This window comes from Schistocerca gregaria, chromosome 3, assembly GCF_023897955.1.
Source record: "Schistocerca gregaria isolate iqSchGreg1 chromosome 3, iqSchGreg1.2, whole genome shotgun sequence".
Taxonomy (NCBI): Eukaryota; Metazoa; Arthropoda; class Insecta; order Orthoptera; family Acrididae; genus Schistocerca; species Schistocerca gregaria.
Window position 1 is genome coordinate 205,587,852 of NC_064922.1, and position 17,344 is coordinate 205,605,195.

Genomic DNA, 17,344 nt, shown 5'->3' on the forward strand with positions numbered 1-17,344 from the left:
CACACCTCTCAACACTTGCTTTCTTTGGGATTGGAATTATTATATTCTTCTTGAAGTCTGACGGTATTTCGCCTGTCTTATACATTTTGCTTACCAGATGGTAGAGTTTTGTCAGGGCTGGCTCTTCCAAGATTATCAGCAGTTCTGATGGAATGCTGTCTACTCCAGGGGCCTTGTTTCGACTTAGATCTTCCAGTGCTCTGTCAGACTCTTCATGCAGTATCATATCTTCCATTTCATCTTCATCTTCATCCTCCTCCATTTCCATAATACTGCCCTCAATTACATCGCCCTTGTATAGACTCTTTATATACCCCTTCCACCTTTCTGCCTTCCCTTCCTTGCTTAGAACCGGTTTTCCATCTGAGTTCTTGATATTCATACAAGTAGTTATCTTTGCTCGAAATGTCTCTTTAATTTTCCTGTAGTCAGTACTTATCTTACCTCTAGTGATATTTGCCTCTACAACGTTACATTGGGCATCTAGCCATCCCAGATAAGCCATTTTTCATTTTCTGTCGATCTCATTTTTGAGATGTTTGTATTCCTTTTTTCTTGCTTCATTTACTACATTCTTATATCTTCATCCTTTCATCAATTAAATTCAATATCTCTTTTGTTACCCAGAGATTTCCACTACCCATCATATTTTTACTTACTTGACCCTCTGTTGTCTTCAGTATTTCATCTCTCAAAACTACCCATTCTTCTTCTACTGTATTTCTTTCTCCCGTTCTTGTCAATCGTTCCATAATGCTCTCTCTGATACTGTCTACAATCTCTGTTTCTTTCGGCTTATCCAGAGCCTACTTCCTTAATTTTTACCTACAGTTCTTAACCAGTAGATTGTGGTCATAGTCCACGTCTGCCCTTGGAAATGTCTTACAATTTTAAAACCTGGTTCCTAAATCTCTGTCCTAACATTATATAATCTATCTGAAACCTTCCAGCGTCTCCAGGCCCCTTACACGTATACAACCTTCTTACATGATTCTTAAACCAAGTGATAGCTATGATCAAGCTATGCTCTGTGCAAAATTCTACCAGGCGGCTTCCTCTTTCATTCCTTACCCCCATTCAATATTCACCGGCTACTTTTCCTTCTCTGCCCTTTGCTACTATCGAATTCCAGTCCGCCGTGACATCTAAATTTTCGGCTCCCTTCACTATCCGAATAATGTCTTTTATCTCATCATACATTTCTTCAATCTCTTCGTCATCTGCGGAGCTAGTTGGCATATAAATTTGTACTACTGTGGTAGGCATGGGCTTCGTGTTTATCGCTTTATTGTGTTTATCGTTCATTATGCTGTTTGTAGTAGCTAACCTGCGCTTCTATTTTTTATTCATTTTAAACCAACTCATGCATTGCCCTTATTTGATTTTGCATTTATAAACCTGTGTTCACCCGACCAGAGGTCTTGTTCCTCCTGCCATCGAACTTCACTGATTCCCAGTATATCTGAGTTTAATCCATCCATTTCCCTTTTTAAATTTTGTAACATATTTGCCCAATTAAGGGATCTGACAGTCCACCCTCCGATCCGTAGAATGGCAGTTTCCTTCCTATGGTCTCTTGAGTAGTCCTCGCCCGGAGATCCGAATAGGGGACTATTTTACCTCCAGAACATTTTACCCAAGAGGACGCCATCATCACTTAAACATGCAATAAAGCTGCAAATCCTCGGGATAAATTACGGCTGTAGTTTCCCCTTGCTATCAGCCGTTCGTAGTACCAGCACAACAAGGCAGTTTTGGTTACTGTTAGAAGGCCAGATCCGTCAATCATCCAGAGTGTTGCCCCTCTTTAGGAACCACACGTTTGTTTGGCCTCTCAACAGATATACCTCCGTTGTGGTTGCACCTACGGTACGGCTATCTGTATCGCTGAGGCACGACAGCCTCCCCAGTGCTGACTGGTAAAATTTTCTAATGAATTTTCTATCAACGAAATGGCGCTGTAGGACATTAGCGAAATTTTAACACTAGCGAAATTTGAACGAATTGTATTAATGACTTATTAGAGCATGCCATTTTCTTTGTTTCAGACTTTCAGTCGCAGGTACGCTCCTTCTTCTCCAAAGGTTCCTACACCAGAATCCATGTAGAAAAAAACGTTACTGAAGGTCAGTATCCACGCCGTTACTCCTGAAATTTTTTCCTTGCCTAGTCGTGACATGAATGCGGCGCTTACTTTCCTGTTGTCCTCTTAAAACTCTTGAGGAAAGTATAGTTTCCGTTTAATGCCTTAAATGCCAATGCCAGAGGAAAGTCAGTATGTGGCATCATACAAGTAATTTTAGACCCATTGTCAATTTGTTAGTCATTTCGTTGAAGAAGTCTGGTTTCCTACTCTTCTGTCCGAACTAAGTACGAAAATGCACCTTCTGCTTTCTTGACTGATTAACTATGCCAACACAATATCATTGTATTTCATGCTAATTATGGTTGCAACGTCCAGAAATTTCAAATTTCCATTTCTTTGTAGTTCTTCTACAGAAACAAAATTAAGAGAAATAAGTTTTCGCAGTAAAATGATTAATATCACTCTTTAACCAGTTTGAAGGAAGCATCACAGTTTCCTTATGTAAGTTGCAAGCAGCTATCTTCAACAGTCCGCTGTTCTGTATATGTACTCTGCTGACCATTAAAGTTGCATCTCGAGAAAGGGTAGCAGTATATATAATATAGTAGGAAGGGTGGTAGCAGTACATTTTCGAAATTATAAGTGACTAGCTGACAAACCGGCACTGCCCAGGTACTCGTTTTGCCATTTTTTAGAAATGAAAACAAAAAATAACTATATTTGAGGTGTAAATCGAAAAAATTTAGTTTCTATGCATTCGTGAAAATACCTTTGAAATTATGAAAGAGTCGTACAGGGAAATACGCGTAATCTACAAATACAGTTTATAAGTGCAAGAAACATAGTATACAAAATAAAAATTTCCCGTAACTTTTTATTAACTCAGAATCCGATTATAAACAATATTTCTAGTTAAATGTCCAGGACCAACGATGATTAAATTCTTGGGTGAGCCTACCCTTGTGCAGGCGGCATAAAACTGTCTATGAGAAAACACTGAGATGTCAAATCCATCCTACAGTATTTACTAGAGTGTCACTGTGACTTAGTTTATTGTAATGCCAGTAACAGGTCTCACTGGAAACTGCAGTCTCTTGAAGTGAAAGGGGAGATCTGTCGGATTAAGGGGTATCTCTTGAACTGTGTGTCTTCCAATAATATATCTGCGTAGATAAATTCAGCGACATATGTGGATACTGACTGCGATGTATAATAGATTTAAACGCCATGCACAGTGCGGCAGATTTTCAGGCAATTCATTGTTTATGGCGTCATATCTCCTGAACTATGACAGGTAGTTGGTTCTTACTCCCACAGCGATTGTTGTCTGACTGTAATTGATATCTGCACCAAGTTAGGTCTCGTGAACTATGTGTGATACCATGATATAATTTTGTTGGCTCATTGAGCGGCATATGTGAATATTGGCGGCGAAATTGATTGCGAATTGAGTTCGTAACAGATAAGTAATAAATTTAAGCGTCATGCACAAAGCTCTTGACGTATCTCATTGTTCATAACGTCATATCGTTTAGGAGATGATGTGGCACATACACACACATACACATATCCATTTTTGTAATATGTACGGAGTTAGGGATAGGGGTATAGAAAGTGCCTAATTTAGTAAAAAGAGCTGTCACTGCTGTCAACAATAATGGTTTTACCCTGCCTGGTCAGTGAGTTGAACTGTGAATTGCGCTTGGATGACAGATAAGTGAACTAAGGGCATGGAATTCCATGTTGATTCACCTCTCTATGCCACAGCTGATCGATCATAATGGCTAACGAGGAATGGTATTGTCAGTCTCTCGGCAGTCGTGACTGGACGTTTTCAGTGGATGAGAGATCTGTAGAACATAATAGCCAAGGTACCGCTCCCTGCATCAAGGGTGGTCAGGCTACAGCGACAATACACGCTCTAACCTTATCTTGTTGGAAGGTAGCGTCACACAAACCTTGATGATCGTCCATAGCTACCTGCCTTTACACATCAGAGTTTTACTGTGTGCTGATAATATTACTGGTCGTGTGAATAAGATATGATGATGTTGTGAAATCAATTGCATACATACCATCATGCCAAATGTTGGAGACGTATGTTGCTGAAGCATGCAATCTGGCCAAGTTCATTCTCCCCGGAGCCTTCACACACAGATACATCCATCGTGATGCTGTATGCTAAACCTGGACCTATTTGGAAAGATGACATAGTGCCACTTCTGCGTCCAGTTTTACCGATGGGCACACCATTGTGGACGCACATCATTCTGCAGCCGTGTCAAGGGATGTGGAAACAATGCCCGTCTTGATAACAGCTGTTGTGTGCAGCCACCGTTGATCTTTCATCTGGATGCTTATCTTGCTGTACTCAGGTCGATTTCCTTATTCAAGGCATGTGACGTGATTGTGCAACCCTGCACAACCAAGTGAACAATATGCCTGTCCTCTTGAGCACTACTCGTGTACGGTCGCCAAGGTCCTGCATGGTTTTCCAAATGAGCCTGCTCTACCCATCCATTCCATACTGAACTGGAATTCGTGGGCCCCTGATCAGTGTGATCAGCAGTATTGCAGACTGATAAACCGCAACGCCACTTGGCCAACATCCCAAATTCAGACGTGTGCTGTTAGACGTTTTTCTTTCTTACACAGGTCACAACCTAGATACTCCCACAACCAACAAACACAGATATATTATCCAAACATGTAGTACAACTTAGTTCAATTCAACTCCACCAGAACAGGTTTAGAAGGCCCAACGGTACCGACTGACCGCCATGTCGTCATCACTGGACGCGGATAATGAGGGCCATGTGGTCAGCACACCATTATCCCGACCGTACTCAGTGAAAGGAGCCGCTACATCTCAAGGAAGTAGCTCCTCCGTTGGGTTCACAAGGGCTGAGTGCACCCCATTTGCCAACAGCGCTCGGCAGACCGGGATGATCACCCATCCAAGTGCTAGCCAAACCCCTACAGTGCTTAACTCGGGTGATCTGATGATAATTGGTTTACCACTGTGGCAAGGCTGCTGGCATATATGTAGTGCGTTTGATGGCAGTTTGGCGCTTCTTGCTTTCCTTTTCGTGGTGTGGCTATGTTAATGACCTACAGTGTACGAGGGAATTTCAACGTGTAGGTTACACGTTATTATGGCAGGGCAAGTAGCTTTTATTGAATACTGTAATACATCTCAAAGTGACACAGATACGTGACACTATTGTTCAGAATAGTCACCAAGTCTCCGTAAACTATGTAAATGATCTACCTGTAGGTTAAATTCCTCGACGATAGAAACCCGATACTTTGTTGGGGAGGAACTCGAGACGTGCTACGTAAATGTCCTCATCGCCCGAAAATCTACAACTGCACCCTCGTCTGTTTGCGACCATAGTCAAATTCTTGCCAATATTTCGCTGCGGTTGGGCGCTGCATCGCTTTTGGCCCATATACCGCCAGAATTTTAATGTGAATCTCTGTGCAATTTTGACGTTTTGCCTACAAGAATCGTACTATCCCAAGTGATTCGGCTTTGGAGAACGTTTCCAATTATCACACCATGTTCTTCGCGTACTGTGATCTACCTGTTAACCGTACCAGTATTACTGTCTCTGCAGGGAACCGAGAACACGTACTCTCTTCTGACAGTACGCGACTCTTGTTGCGTAAAGATCCTAGCGTGGAATGATACGTGTAACAGATTTGTTAGTCTTCTTGTATGTGCAATTCCAGCACACTGAACGTTCGAATACCTGAGCAGAACAACTAGAGACGTACGACTAGTTAGTTCAGTTTCACTTCATACTTTGCCTACTTAGTTCGCAGCTCGTGGTCTAGTGGCTAGCGTTACTGCCTCTGTATCACGGGGTCCCGGATCCGATTCCCGGCCGGATTGAGGATTTTTCTCTGCCCAGGGACTGGGTTTTTGTGTTGTCCTCATCATTTAATCATCATTCGTGACAGTGACTATATTGAACTGTGTAAAAAGTTGGACTGTGTAAAGCTTGGGACTTTGTAGAGCCGCTGGTGACAGTGCAGTTGAGCGTCCCACATACCAAACTACATCAACATGACCTGCTGACTTGTTAACTTCATGAGCATTTCCTCTATTTCACATAAGTACGTGATATTGCTTTCCTGTGAAACCAGAACGTTGAATAACACTTCCTCAGGAAAGTCCATATATATGCTACATTTGAGTCTCGCATAAATTTCTGTCTCAGATTCAACGATATGTACTTTATTGTATCTTTTTAGCTACACGTAACTCCAGCAGGATAATAGTAGCAGAATTTGAGTGCTGTAGAATCGAGTGTCGCAATGATGACGTAGTACAACTTACTACTGCGCCACTATGTCACCACAATAATATGACAAAGAAGCGCTGTGTTTGCAGCAATAGTACACTCACGCTTGCCCGCCCGGATAGCCGACTGGTCTAACGCACGGCTTTCCGGAGTGGGAAGGAGCGCCTGGTCCCCGGCACGAAGCCACCTGGCGGACTTGTGTCGAGGTCCGGTGAGCCGGCCAGTCTGTGGATGGTTTTTAGGCGGTTTTCCATCTGCCTCGGCGAATGCGGGCTGGTTCCCCTTTTTCCGCCTCAGCTACACTATGTCGGCGATTGCTGCGCAAACATTCTCCACGGACGCGTACACCACCATTACTCTACCAAGCAAACATAGGGGTTACACTCGTCTGGTGTGAGACGTTCCCTGGGGGAGGGTCCACTGGGGGTCGAACCGCACAATAACCTTGGGTTCGGTGTGGGGCGGAGGAGGGGTGAAGTGGACTGCGGTAGTCGCGGTGGGGTTGTGGACCACTGCGGCTGCGGCGGGGGCGGAGCCTCTCCGTCGTTTCTAGGCCCCCGGTTAACATACAACGTATAAAGTACAACACTCACGATTTTACAGAGAGTAATATCGGTTTGACAGAACATCAGCTTTGAAGCTTCCTATGTGAAAGACTTAAAGTAAGATATGTTTACACAATGCACGTACTACAATTCCTGAAATGAAGAGTGTTGGTCGTTTAAAAAAGTATCATGTTAATCGTTATAAAAATGGTTAAAATCTGAGAAATCTCAGCAAACTAATGCAAGGGGGTGAAATGTTTAGTGAGACAGTGTGCTGTCATTGTCCATATATCCACAAGAAAGGGATTTGCTTATAATGTCAGGGTTTTCATGGAAGGTGTTGGATTTGCCTGACACCTTACAATATGAATAAAAATATTTTCGGTGAATAGGTTGTTGGATACCCTACATTTAATCGTAAGAATAATACAGTTTCAGATCGTTCGCTGTGGGTTTCATTTTCAGACTAATAACATCAAATGATGAAATTATTATATATTAATGAAATACTAATTGACTTTTGCATATAAGTTGCACCCTCTTCTATCAGCCACAGACAGGTAATAGAGCAACGGAGAAATAAGTAAATGCAAATATTTATTAATAAAAGGCATTGCCGATGCACAGAAACAGCTAGAATTATTACAAGAGCAGGCAGAAAAAGTAGGATTACAAATTTCATTTGAAAATACAAAATTTATGACTGACATCAAAGATGCACCTTCTGATCTCAAAACTGGTAATAACTACATCTCTCAAGAATTTAAATATTTAGGTCAATGGACTGCAGAAAATTGTAATGAAAAGAAATCTGTCAGATGGCCGGCCGCGGTGGTCTTGCGGTTCTAGGCGCGCAGTCCGGAACCGTGCGACTGCTACGGTCGCAGGTTCGAATCCTGCCTCGGCCATGGATGTGTGTGATGTCCTTAGGTTAGTTAGGTTTAAGTAGTTCTAAGTTCTAGGGGCCAATGACCACAGCAATTGAGTCCCATAGTGCTCAGAGCCATTTGAACCATTTGAAATCTGTCAGATCAAGAGCCCAGGAAATGGAGACGGCGTTTCAGTTAACAAAAAACATTTACAACAAAAGGAGTCTCTCGTGGAACTGCAAAATACGACACTACACAACAATAATTAAACCCGAAGCTCTCTACGCATCAGAGACACTAAACCTTCAACATACAACACTAAAAGAGGAATTAGAAGTGAAAGAACGTAAAATAATGAGGAAAATCCTAGGACCAAGAACTAAAGATGGTGTGCATTATCCAAAACCCAATGCAGAAATATATAAAAATGTCTCCAAAATAACAGACACAATGCGCATGAGAAGAATCCAATTCATGGGGCATTTAGAAAGAATGGACTCGAACAGGTTAACGCACAAAATCCATCAAGACCGAACTGGTACAAACAGACGGAAAAAGACCTGAGAGAATTAGGGTCTCCAAATCTACATGATAGAAATGAAATCAGAAAAATTACAAACATACGGGGTTTTGAGGAAGAAGAGAAAAAAACGAACCGACATACGTTGTCTACGCAACGAAAGCTAGCCCATTCGTTGTTTATGAAGGAATACTGGGCGAAAAGGAAGGCCAACAAATGTTGATTACGCGTGGTCCTATGTGATCCATCCGTGAAGAAGAAGAAGAAGAAGAAGAAAAGGCATTGTATTTTGACTGGTAGTAACAAATATTAGTCTAATTGTAAAATATCGATACTATTATCTACGAGGGCTATCCAGAAGGTAACAGACGTTTTGAAATAAAAAACTAAAAATATGAAAACAATTTATTAATACACATTTTAAGGGTACATTCTTAAGCTGTTTTTTTACTTAATAGCCATTCAAATTGAGGCACTGATCATATTGTGGCACAAGTTTTTCGGTGCCGTCTCTGTAGAAAGCTGCCGCCTGCGATTGCAAACTACTAGTTTATACCGGAATGAAGTTAGACGTCAGTATCAAAACGTGGTGCAGCGAGCCATGTCTTCACTTGTGGGAAGAGGAGGTAGTCGTTCGACGCCAAGTCTGGCCCAGTCAAAATCCCGTATGGGCTATCGGGTACAACTGGCCATTTATCGATGTGCGTTGTCATGAAAAAACAAAACTTTTGCGATACGTTTTCCCCGATGCTTGGTTTGCATTAGCCGCCTTAACTTTGTCAGTGTTTGACCATACGTCTCTGAGTTAATTACTGTGCCACGTTCAAGGAAATCATCGAGAATCACTTCCTCAAAGTCCTAAAACTCGGAAGTCATGATCCTTCTTGCTGGCAGCGTTTACAGACATTTCCTTGGCTTCTTGGGAGTATTTCTGTTTCCCCATTCCATCGACTGCCTTTTTGTTTCACAACAGACATGCTTCACACCATGCGACAAAAATCCGAATGATTGGCATTTCAGAGCGTTCGCACAAATTAGGTAAGAGTGACGCCATCTACATACTGTGTATGAGGAAAGATTTTGCAGTGGGTTCCTCATTCACAAATAGCATTTAATTGACTTTTTTGGTGAGAAGACCGTATTTTGCCTCATGTGAGATGGCGAAACGTCTACCAGTATTTGTCGAAGTTCAACAGTCGCAATCTCATAACCTACCGAGACTGTGGTTTACCTTTCTGCGATACTGACGCTCAGATTGGTAGGGATCTCATGAGTGTCGTGTTAACATGGAGTCTATGGGTTCAGGAGGACCATATCCAACACCATGCAGTATCTCAGCGACCCAGCAGAAATAAGAACTGAGAAGAATCACATATCGTTCGCCTGACCCTATATAATTGTACAGTCGCGCATCGTAACTTGAGTCATTGAATGGTTCTGTTTGCAGCAAAGCAAGTCAACGGATGGAGCACAACGGATCGTACAGTCACGTATCGTAACTTGAGTCAGTCGCGTATCGTAACTTGAGTCATGGAATGGTTCTGTTTGCAGCAAAGCTAGTCAGCGGATGGAGCACAACGAACCGCGTCACGACGGGATTTATTGCCCGTTCCCGTGAAGAGGCGGCAAAGATGTGCTGGCCGACGGCAGCACTGGTTACAGAGGTGGTAACGCGTATACGCTCGGTTCCGCTGAAACATCAAGCTGGGCGTATTCGGATGTCCTGGCCGCCATGGGAACTAATGTTGCCAGATTACTTTCATTATCATCCGTGATGGTGTAGAATGTCATTGGGTCCACAACAGGATAACTCTGATTCGCATAGTTGCTCGTTTGGACAGCTGCTGTTGCATTTCTGATGTGCTAAGGCCGGTGGGAGCGCTTTATCTTTGAGGTTTCCGTGTCATTACCTCCCAACGAAATAACACAAGAGCACATGTTGCCTGCAGTGTGCTGACGTACCTCAGTACGTTCTTCAAATTTCTCGGCCAGTGAAAACATCTTGTTATGGGTTTGCCATATACACGCAACCACTCACTAGCCACTACAATTGGTGCCTGAAGAAAACTTCACAAGTCGACATCGCTAAACAGCATTTTATTGGATGACCGGTTTTGACAGAGCTACACTATGTGATCAAAAGTATCCAGACGTCGCCAAAACATCCGTTTCTCGTTTTAGGTGCATTGTACTGCCACCTACTGCCAGGTACGGGTCGCTCTGCAGAACACACGAACTTTGAACGTGGTCAGGTGATTGGGTGCCACTTGTGTCATACGTCTCTATACGAGATTTTCACACTCCTAAACATCCCTAGGTCCACTGTTTCCGATGTGATCGTGAAGTGGAAACGTGAAGGTACACATACAGCACAAGAGCTTATAGGCCGATCTCGTCTGTTAACTGACAAAGACCTCCGACAGCGTCATGATGTACATTAGGCAGACGTCTATCCAGACCATCACACAGGAATTCCAAATTGCATAAGGATCTACTGCAAGTACTATGACAGTTCGGCGGGAGGTGAGAAAACTTGCATTTCTTGCTCGAGTGGCTGCTCATAAGCCACACATCACGCCGGTAAATGACAAACGACGCCTCGCTTGGTGTGAGGAGCATAAACATTGGACGATTGAACAGTGAAAAAACGTTGTGTGGAGTGACGAATCACGGTACACAATGTGGCGATGTGATGGCAGGTTGTGGGTATGGCGAATGCCCGGTGAACGTCATCTGCCAGCGTGTGTAGTGCCAACAGTAAAATTCGGAGGCAGTGGTGTTATGATGTGGTCGTGTTTTCGATGGAGGGGCTTGCACCCATTGTTGTTTTGCGTGGCACTTATTACATAACTAAGGAATTATAACATACCTTATGTTTTGATTTTTACAACATAGTACCCATAAGTGTTAACAGTCGCTTCACATTGCACACGTACATCCAAGAACCATCAAGATCACTGTATATCGGCATGTTAAATGTAAAAGTATTATGTAAAAACATGATCGTAACTATATTGCGCACATAGCAAGAGTTTCTGTTCACTACCAGCTGGCAACTGATAGATCTGGCATGAACACGGCGACCCCCACGAACGTTCACCACATGGCACTGGAGCGGTCGACTGGGTTATCCTCTTGTATATAGCATAAAACATAGACACCTAATGCCACATAATTGGTAAGGATCATTTTTATATACTTTGTTATACAAGTCAAATCAGAGAAATATGGGAATTTTTACGTAACTTTTACTTTTTATAATGTAAAAATATATTGTCTATCTGTTATTATGTAAAATTCGAAATATGTCAGTTATAAACATCACAGTGTACGCCAAAACAGCCGTCCTGCCTGAAAAACCTCTTTTTAAAAGATCTGGCTTTATTCGGCATATCGCGAGCCTTATTCTTGTTTCCTAGCGTATGCTATTCATATTGTATCGTATAAAATTATCGTAGATACATAAATTAATTATACGTAAAAATTCCTGTATTTCTCTGGTCTGGATGGTATAACAATGTAAATAAAAATAGTCTTTAATAATGTATTACCATATACATGGAATTATGAATCTACGTTTCATTCTGTATAAAGGACAATATTCCACTCAACCGCCACAGTGCCGCCTGGTGGACGTACAAGCAAGTAATTGTGCTTTTCGCCGTTTCTGTCAGTTGTCAGCTTGTAGTAAACATGAAAACTGACAATCGGCGCAGTATAGATATACTTATGACTGTACATAATACTTTCACCTTTGACATGTCGGTGTGTAGTGACCTTCATGGTAGCGAGATGTGCATATGCAAATGTGAAGCGAGTTGTAACATGGCGGATGACATGTTACAAAAGTTCAGAAGCATAAGATATGTTATAACTCCATAGGTTATGTAACAAGACAGTTTATCAGATGGTAATATCATTATTGCAAAAATTATCCTATCAATTTTTGCTTATCCTCTTGCAGATTCGATGATGTCAGCATGGCACTGCCGAACCGGTCGTCCAGTAAAACGCTTTTTGGCTATCTTGGCTTCTGAAGTTCTCTTCAGTTACCATACGCTACAGATCGCCCCCCAAACAGACCTTGTCAGCAATATATAAGCCACTACAATTAATGAAATATAGCATAGTGCCGAGGCAACGTGGAATATACCATCCAACCTCTGTTGGACTCGATATCCAGCATCGTTGGAATCATTGTTCGAGCCAGACGTGGCAGCTGTTTGTACTAAATTTTATACCCTGAATCTACACAGATAACCTACAGATTTGATGAAGTGCTCTTCCCATTATACTGCATAGCGCAGTAAGTTAAATTTCGTTATTTGTTATTTTTTCTGGTGAACCACTTTGAATGGCCAGCTGCGTAGAACTTACATTTACTTGTAGCAAACGATATGCTTAAGCAAACGGTGGGCTGTACGTTGATTACAGAAGAATTAATGTACAAAATCCCTGCGAGAAACAAATGGGTTTGAGTTATAATTAATATTACTAAACGCAATAATAATCATAACGCTAAAATTCTGAAACGGTTGTAGCAAGTTACTTACTAAATAGCATAAAAGAAACGCCACATACGCGGAAAGGAAGTGTTTATCACGAAGCTCCTGCACTGCTCAAACCAACAAACTGAGGAAAAAGAAATTCCAAATTTATATGATGATAAATGATAGTAACAAAGAGCTTTTACAAGTTCACGAAATTTTTTTTATGGCACTACATTGAGTGCAAACCAGAAATCTTTTAGAAATCTGATGAGGTGCAAGTTGGCATGAAAGATACGTAAAAGTTTTTATGTTGTTGCTAAATTCCTTGTGTCGGGCAGGTGAGCTATTTAGACAACGCAAACTCTATAACTCTCTCTCAAGTGGTAAGGTCCTTTGCCACCAACATATTGATTCTAACATTTTAATTTAGTTCGTTGTATACATCATATTCAATAAGTATGTAGCTGACAAACTGTATTCTTGCTCCAATTCATACAGATTTAATCAAGTATGTATAAAAGATACTCTTTCAGCTGTCTGAAAAGAAGCAATTTCAAACGCATGTTTCATGTAACATTAACTCTTTGTACACTAAATTCAATGTTGAAATAACATTTTATACGGGATAAAATGAAGTAATCACATTTACCAATTACTGGTCGCCGATAAAATAAAATGATGGAAATTGTAATTAACATGCATATTTGACAGTGTGATAGAAATTGGCAACAAGGAGAGAACGATATACAAACATCGATATTACACGCACAGGAAAAAAATTTTTTTTCGTTCATTAATTTCAATTGTGTATTAAAAAAATTAACTTACACTATTTACATCAAGTCATACATCAAACTTAAGGTAAACTAACCTAATTTTTCTTACAAATATTCAGTATGTGCACCTTTAGATGTACGGGAAACATCTAACGTAAAATCAAGTTCTTCCCACACTTTGGTTAATGGAAGCAATAGCCTCTTCAGTTTTGTATCTCAGCTCTTACAAAACATTAGGTAGTGGCGGAACGTAGATACGCTCTTTGATAAACCCCCAAAGGAAAAAGTCGCTTGGCATGAGGCTTGGTGAACGTGGAAACCAGCAGGAAACAACTCTGTCGTATTGACCATTAAGACCTATCCAACGGTCAGCAACTTTGACTCTCAACCACTCTCGTACTGACTTTCAACCACTCTCGTACAAAGACATGTCAATCGGGGGCGACTTCATCTTGTTGTCAAATAAAGTTCTCTAATTGGCGAAAGAACCGTTCTTACAAATTTACCTAGAAAAGCCACCACTATTACGGTATCTTCAGCGATAAAAAAATGTGCGTGAAAATAGAATAAATTCTCGAAACGTGTTGTGCTACGCATAAAAAATAAGTAACTGGTGCAGCTTTTATTATTTAAATCATAAAAAACTGACCTGTACTCTTGATGTCAGTACGCAGGGCAGAAAAATTTTAATTATGGGGTATCTCTTCGATATTTTGCAAGTTTATGACGATATTCTGACCCCTAAATACGAATATTATAGATATTTTATCTTGCCACTTAGATGAAAGGTTTCCTCATCACTGAATACCACACGACCACGAAAGTCACTTTACTGCTCCACGGCTTCACTTGTAAAATTACAACGTACACTACAGCCACCTGGCTTTAAAGCAAGTACCACTTGAAACCGACATGGACACATGTATAAAAGTTTTCTTAAAGTCTCCGATACTGTCGTCTTTGGCAACTTAAGTGCAAGACTTTCTTTCCGAACACTACGGAGGTAAGATGCTCTGACACGGTCAACACCCTTTTGAGACAATTTTGGTCACCCAGTGATTTTCCCTAAATATACACACCTGCTGTTTCGAACTGACTGTACCACCGGCATATATTTTGCCACAAGGGGGATCACAATAAAATTTTAAACGAAGCGCACTCTGAAATGAAATTATAGATTCTCTCTAGCAAACTTCAGAATAGAGAACGTTTTACGCTCTGAAGCCACCATTTTGCATATGTGGCGTATGTAAGGCTGCAGGCACAAAAAAAAAAGCAGAACTCGCACATACACTTCCCTAAAACTGTAGAATTACTCTTTATTGTGACCGTGAACCAGCACACTACAACGCTTTCCGTTGATACTAATAAAATTCATAATTGGGACTGTCTTTTTCGGACACCCAGTATTTCCTACAGAATGGCAGAGTACACCGATGTCCGCCCTTCTCTAATGTGTAAGTGGTCGCTAAAGTCTATTACTGTGTGAAACGTTACAGTGTAATGCACACTATTATTTATTAATAAATTAAAATATTACGTTTTTCTTCGTTTTCTTGAAGTGCGCTAAGAACCAAACCTCGTACGTTCCACTAGGAGACATATATGGTTATCCATATAATATTCACTTAATATTTCTACTACACGTAATCACCTAACAAACAAGTTTAAGAGAATGGTGAGACTTTCCATAAAAACGATGTGTCGTATACAACACATTGGCATTCAAAATAAACAAAGTATAAAAAATGGAGTTGGGTAATGAACTGTTATTATATTTTGTAAACGTGTAATGAAAAGGGAACCAGCACAAAGAAATTTTTCAGTTACATCATGGAAAACTTTGATACAGAAGGTATTCTGTGATAGATTATAAACAGTTTCTTTCTTCTACAAGACACAAGTGAACATGGCATTATGTGCAGAAGACTCTTCCCCTTAACGCTTTTACAAGCAGGCGCTATGCAACGTTAGTCTTATCATCACTAACAATATCTGACATGTGTAATGTTCCCGTCTTCCTTTTTGTTTGGGCTAGATGTGACACCAGGAGTTTCTTTTTTGGGGAGGGCTGGATACTCCATCAGCATTTTCTTCACTGTACTCCCTTATATTATCATGTCCATATAGTAGTTTACCGTTTTTAAAATCATATTACTTTTATGCACCAATAACTAAGAGCAAACATTTGTTACTTGCTTCTCCTTTTTAAATCTATGCTTGGAGTTGCTGACTGTTACGAAAATAATATATGGACGTTTCAATGTTTAAAATTTTTACGACTCTGTAGAGGCTTTTTGTTTCAATTGTTGTCACAAAGCACGGTACGTGCAACGAGCTAGTCTTTATTCAAAATAATTATTTCTTATTCTTATTTGTTTTCCAGTTCATAATATGTTTGCCCTTACGTTCGTTTTAGGCTGTACATATCACATTTTAGTTGAAGATTTGAAATAAGAATGTCATGGGCGATGCAGTGGTATTGTACAATACTACTGCATTCATAATACTACTACATACGGTACCCTAATTTCCTGTAAATTTTTAAAAGTAAGCCATTAACAATTTTTACATAACTTTGTTACTTAAGGCAATTTCTCTTTCGGTTTGTCTATTCCAAGCATATACGGTAGTTAAGATAACGAAACTGGTAATTGCTTTGAAAAAAGAAATGCGATTGAGACAATATATAGAATATTTGTGAAAATTTTAAAAAGTTTTATAGGAAGCTTTCAGAATTTTAATGCGAATTAATAGGAAAAAGACAAAATGTATGATGATAAATGCAAGAAAACTAAGAACAGCTGTAAAGTTAGGACAGGAAGATGCAGAACAAATTTGTGCTTCCAGATATCGGGGAACACGTGCTGTAATAAGGAGGTGAAACACGCATAGCAATTACCAAAATGGTTCAAATGGCTCTCAGCACTATGGGACTTAACTGCTAAGGTCATCACTCCCCTAGAACTTAGAACTACTTAAGCCTAACAAAGCTAAGGACGTCACACACATCCATGCCCGAAGCAGGATTCGAACCTGCGATCGTAGCGGTCGCGCGGTTCCAGACTGTAGCGCCTGGAACCACTCGGCCACACCGGCCGGCTACAGTTACCAAGGAGGCATTTAATAAGAAGAGGAGTATATCTATGTGGGTGCATGGACAAGGACCTGGGGAAGAGACTGGCGCAGTGTTTGTATGGATCGTGGCATTATACGGAGCTGAGACATGGACCCTGAGGAAAGAAGAAGAAAGAAGAAATATAGCATTTGAAATGTGGATTTGGAGGTGGATGAAAGGGATAAGATGGGTTGATAAAGTGAGAAATGAGAACGTGTTGAGAAGAATGGAGGAAGGGACAGAAATTTTAAAGGGAATCAGGAAAGAGGAACACAACTGGCTTGGACACCTGTTGAGAATAGATTGTTACTGATGGATGCTATGGAAGGAACGGAGAATAGAAGAAGAAGAGGACGCGGAAAATACCAGATGGTGGATAGTATAAGGATAGGAAAGAATTATAAGAAAACGAAGAGGATATTAAATGGGAGGACTGCATGCTCTAGGGCAGAACACTGATAATTATGACATTTGATTATCATAGTATTTTAGTCAACATGGCTTTCTACAGTTATAGGTTTGGTCAGGTTAATTTTTGTACTGAGGCTTATTTAGGCCTAAAATGAAATGTCAGCTGCCTGCTTAGCACGTTATTTTTACAAAACATGTTTTTCTTATTATTATTATTAT

General features: G+C 40.7%; 1 protein-coding gene across 3 annotated transcripts in view; it reads left to right on the forward strand.

The window, feature by feature from the left end:
• Positions 1–17,344, forward strand: part of LOC126354357 (peroxisomal leader peptide-processing protease-like) — a 1,193,162-nt gene that overhangs the window by 483,806 nt on the left and 692,012 nt on the right. For 2 of the 3 annotated variants that reach the window (XM_050003932.1, XM_050003934.1), the window contains one exon: positions 2,049–2,126. The exons of the other annotated variant lie outside the window; for it this stretch is intronic. The gene's annotated coding sequence lies outside the window, so the exon portion shown is untranslated. The remainder of the gene's footprint in view (positions 1–2,048; positions 2,127–17,344) is intronic. 3 annotated transcript variants of the gene reach the window in all.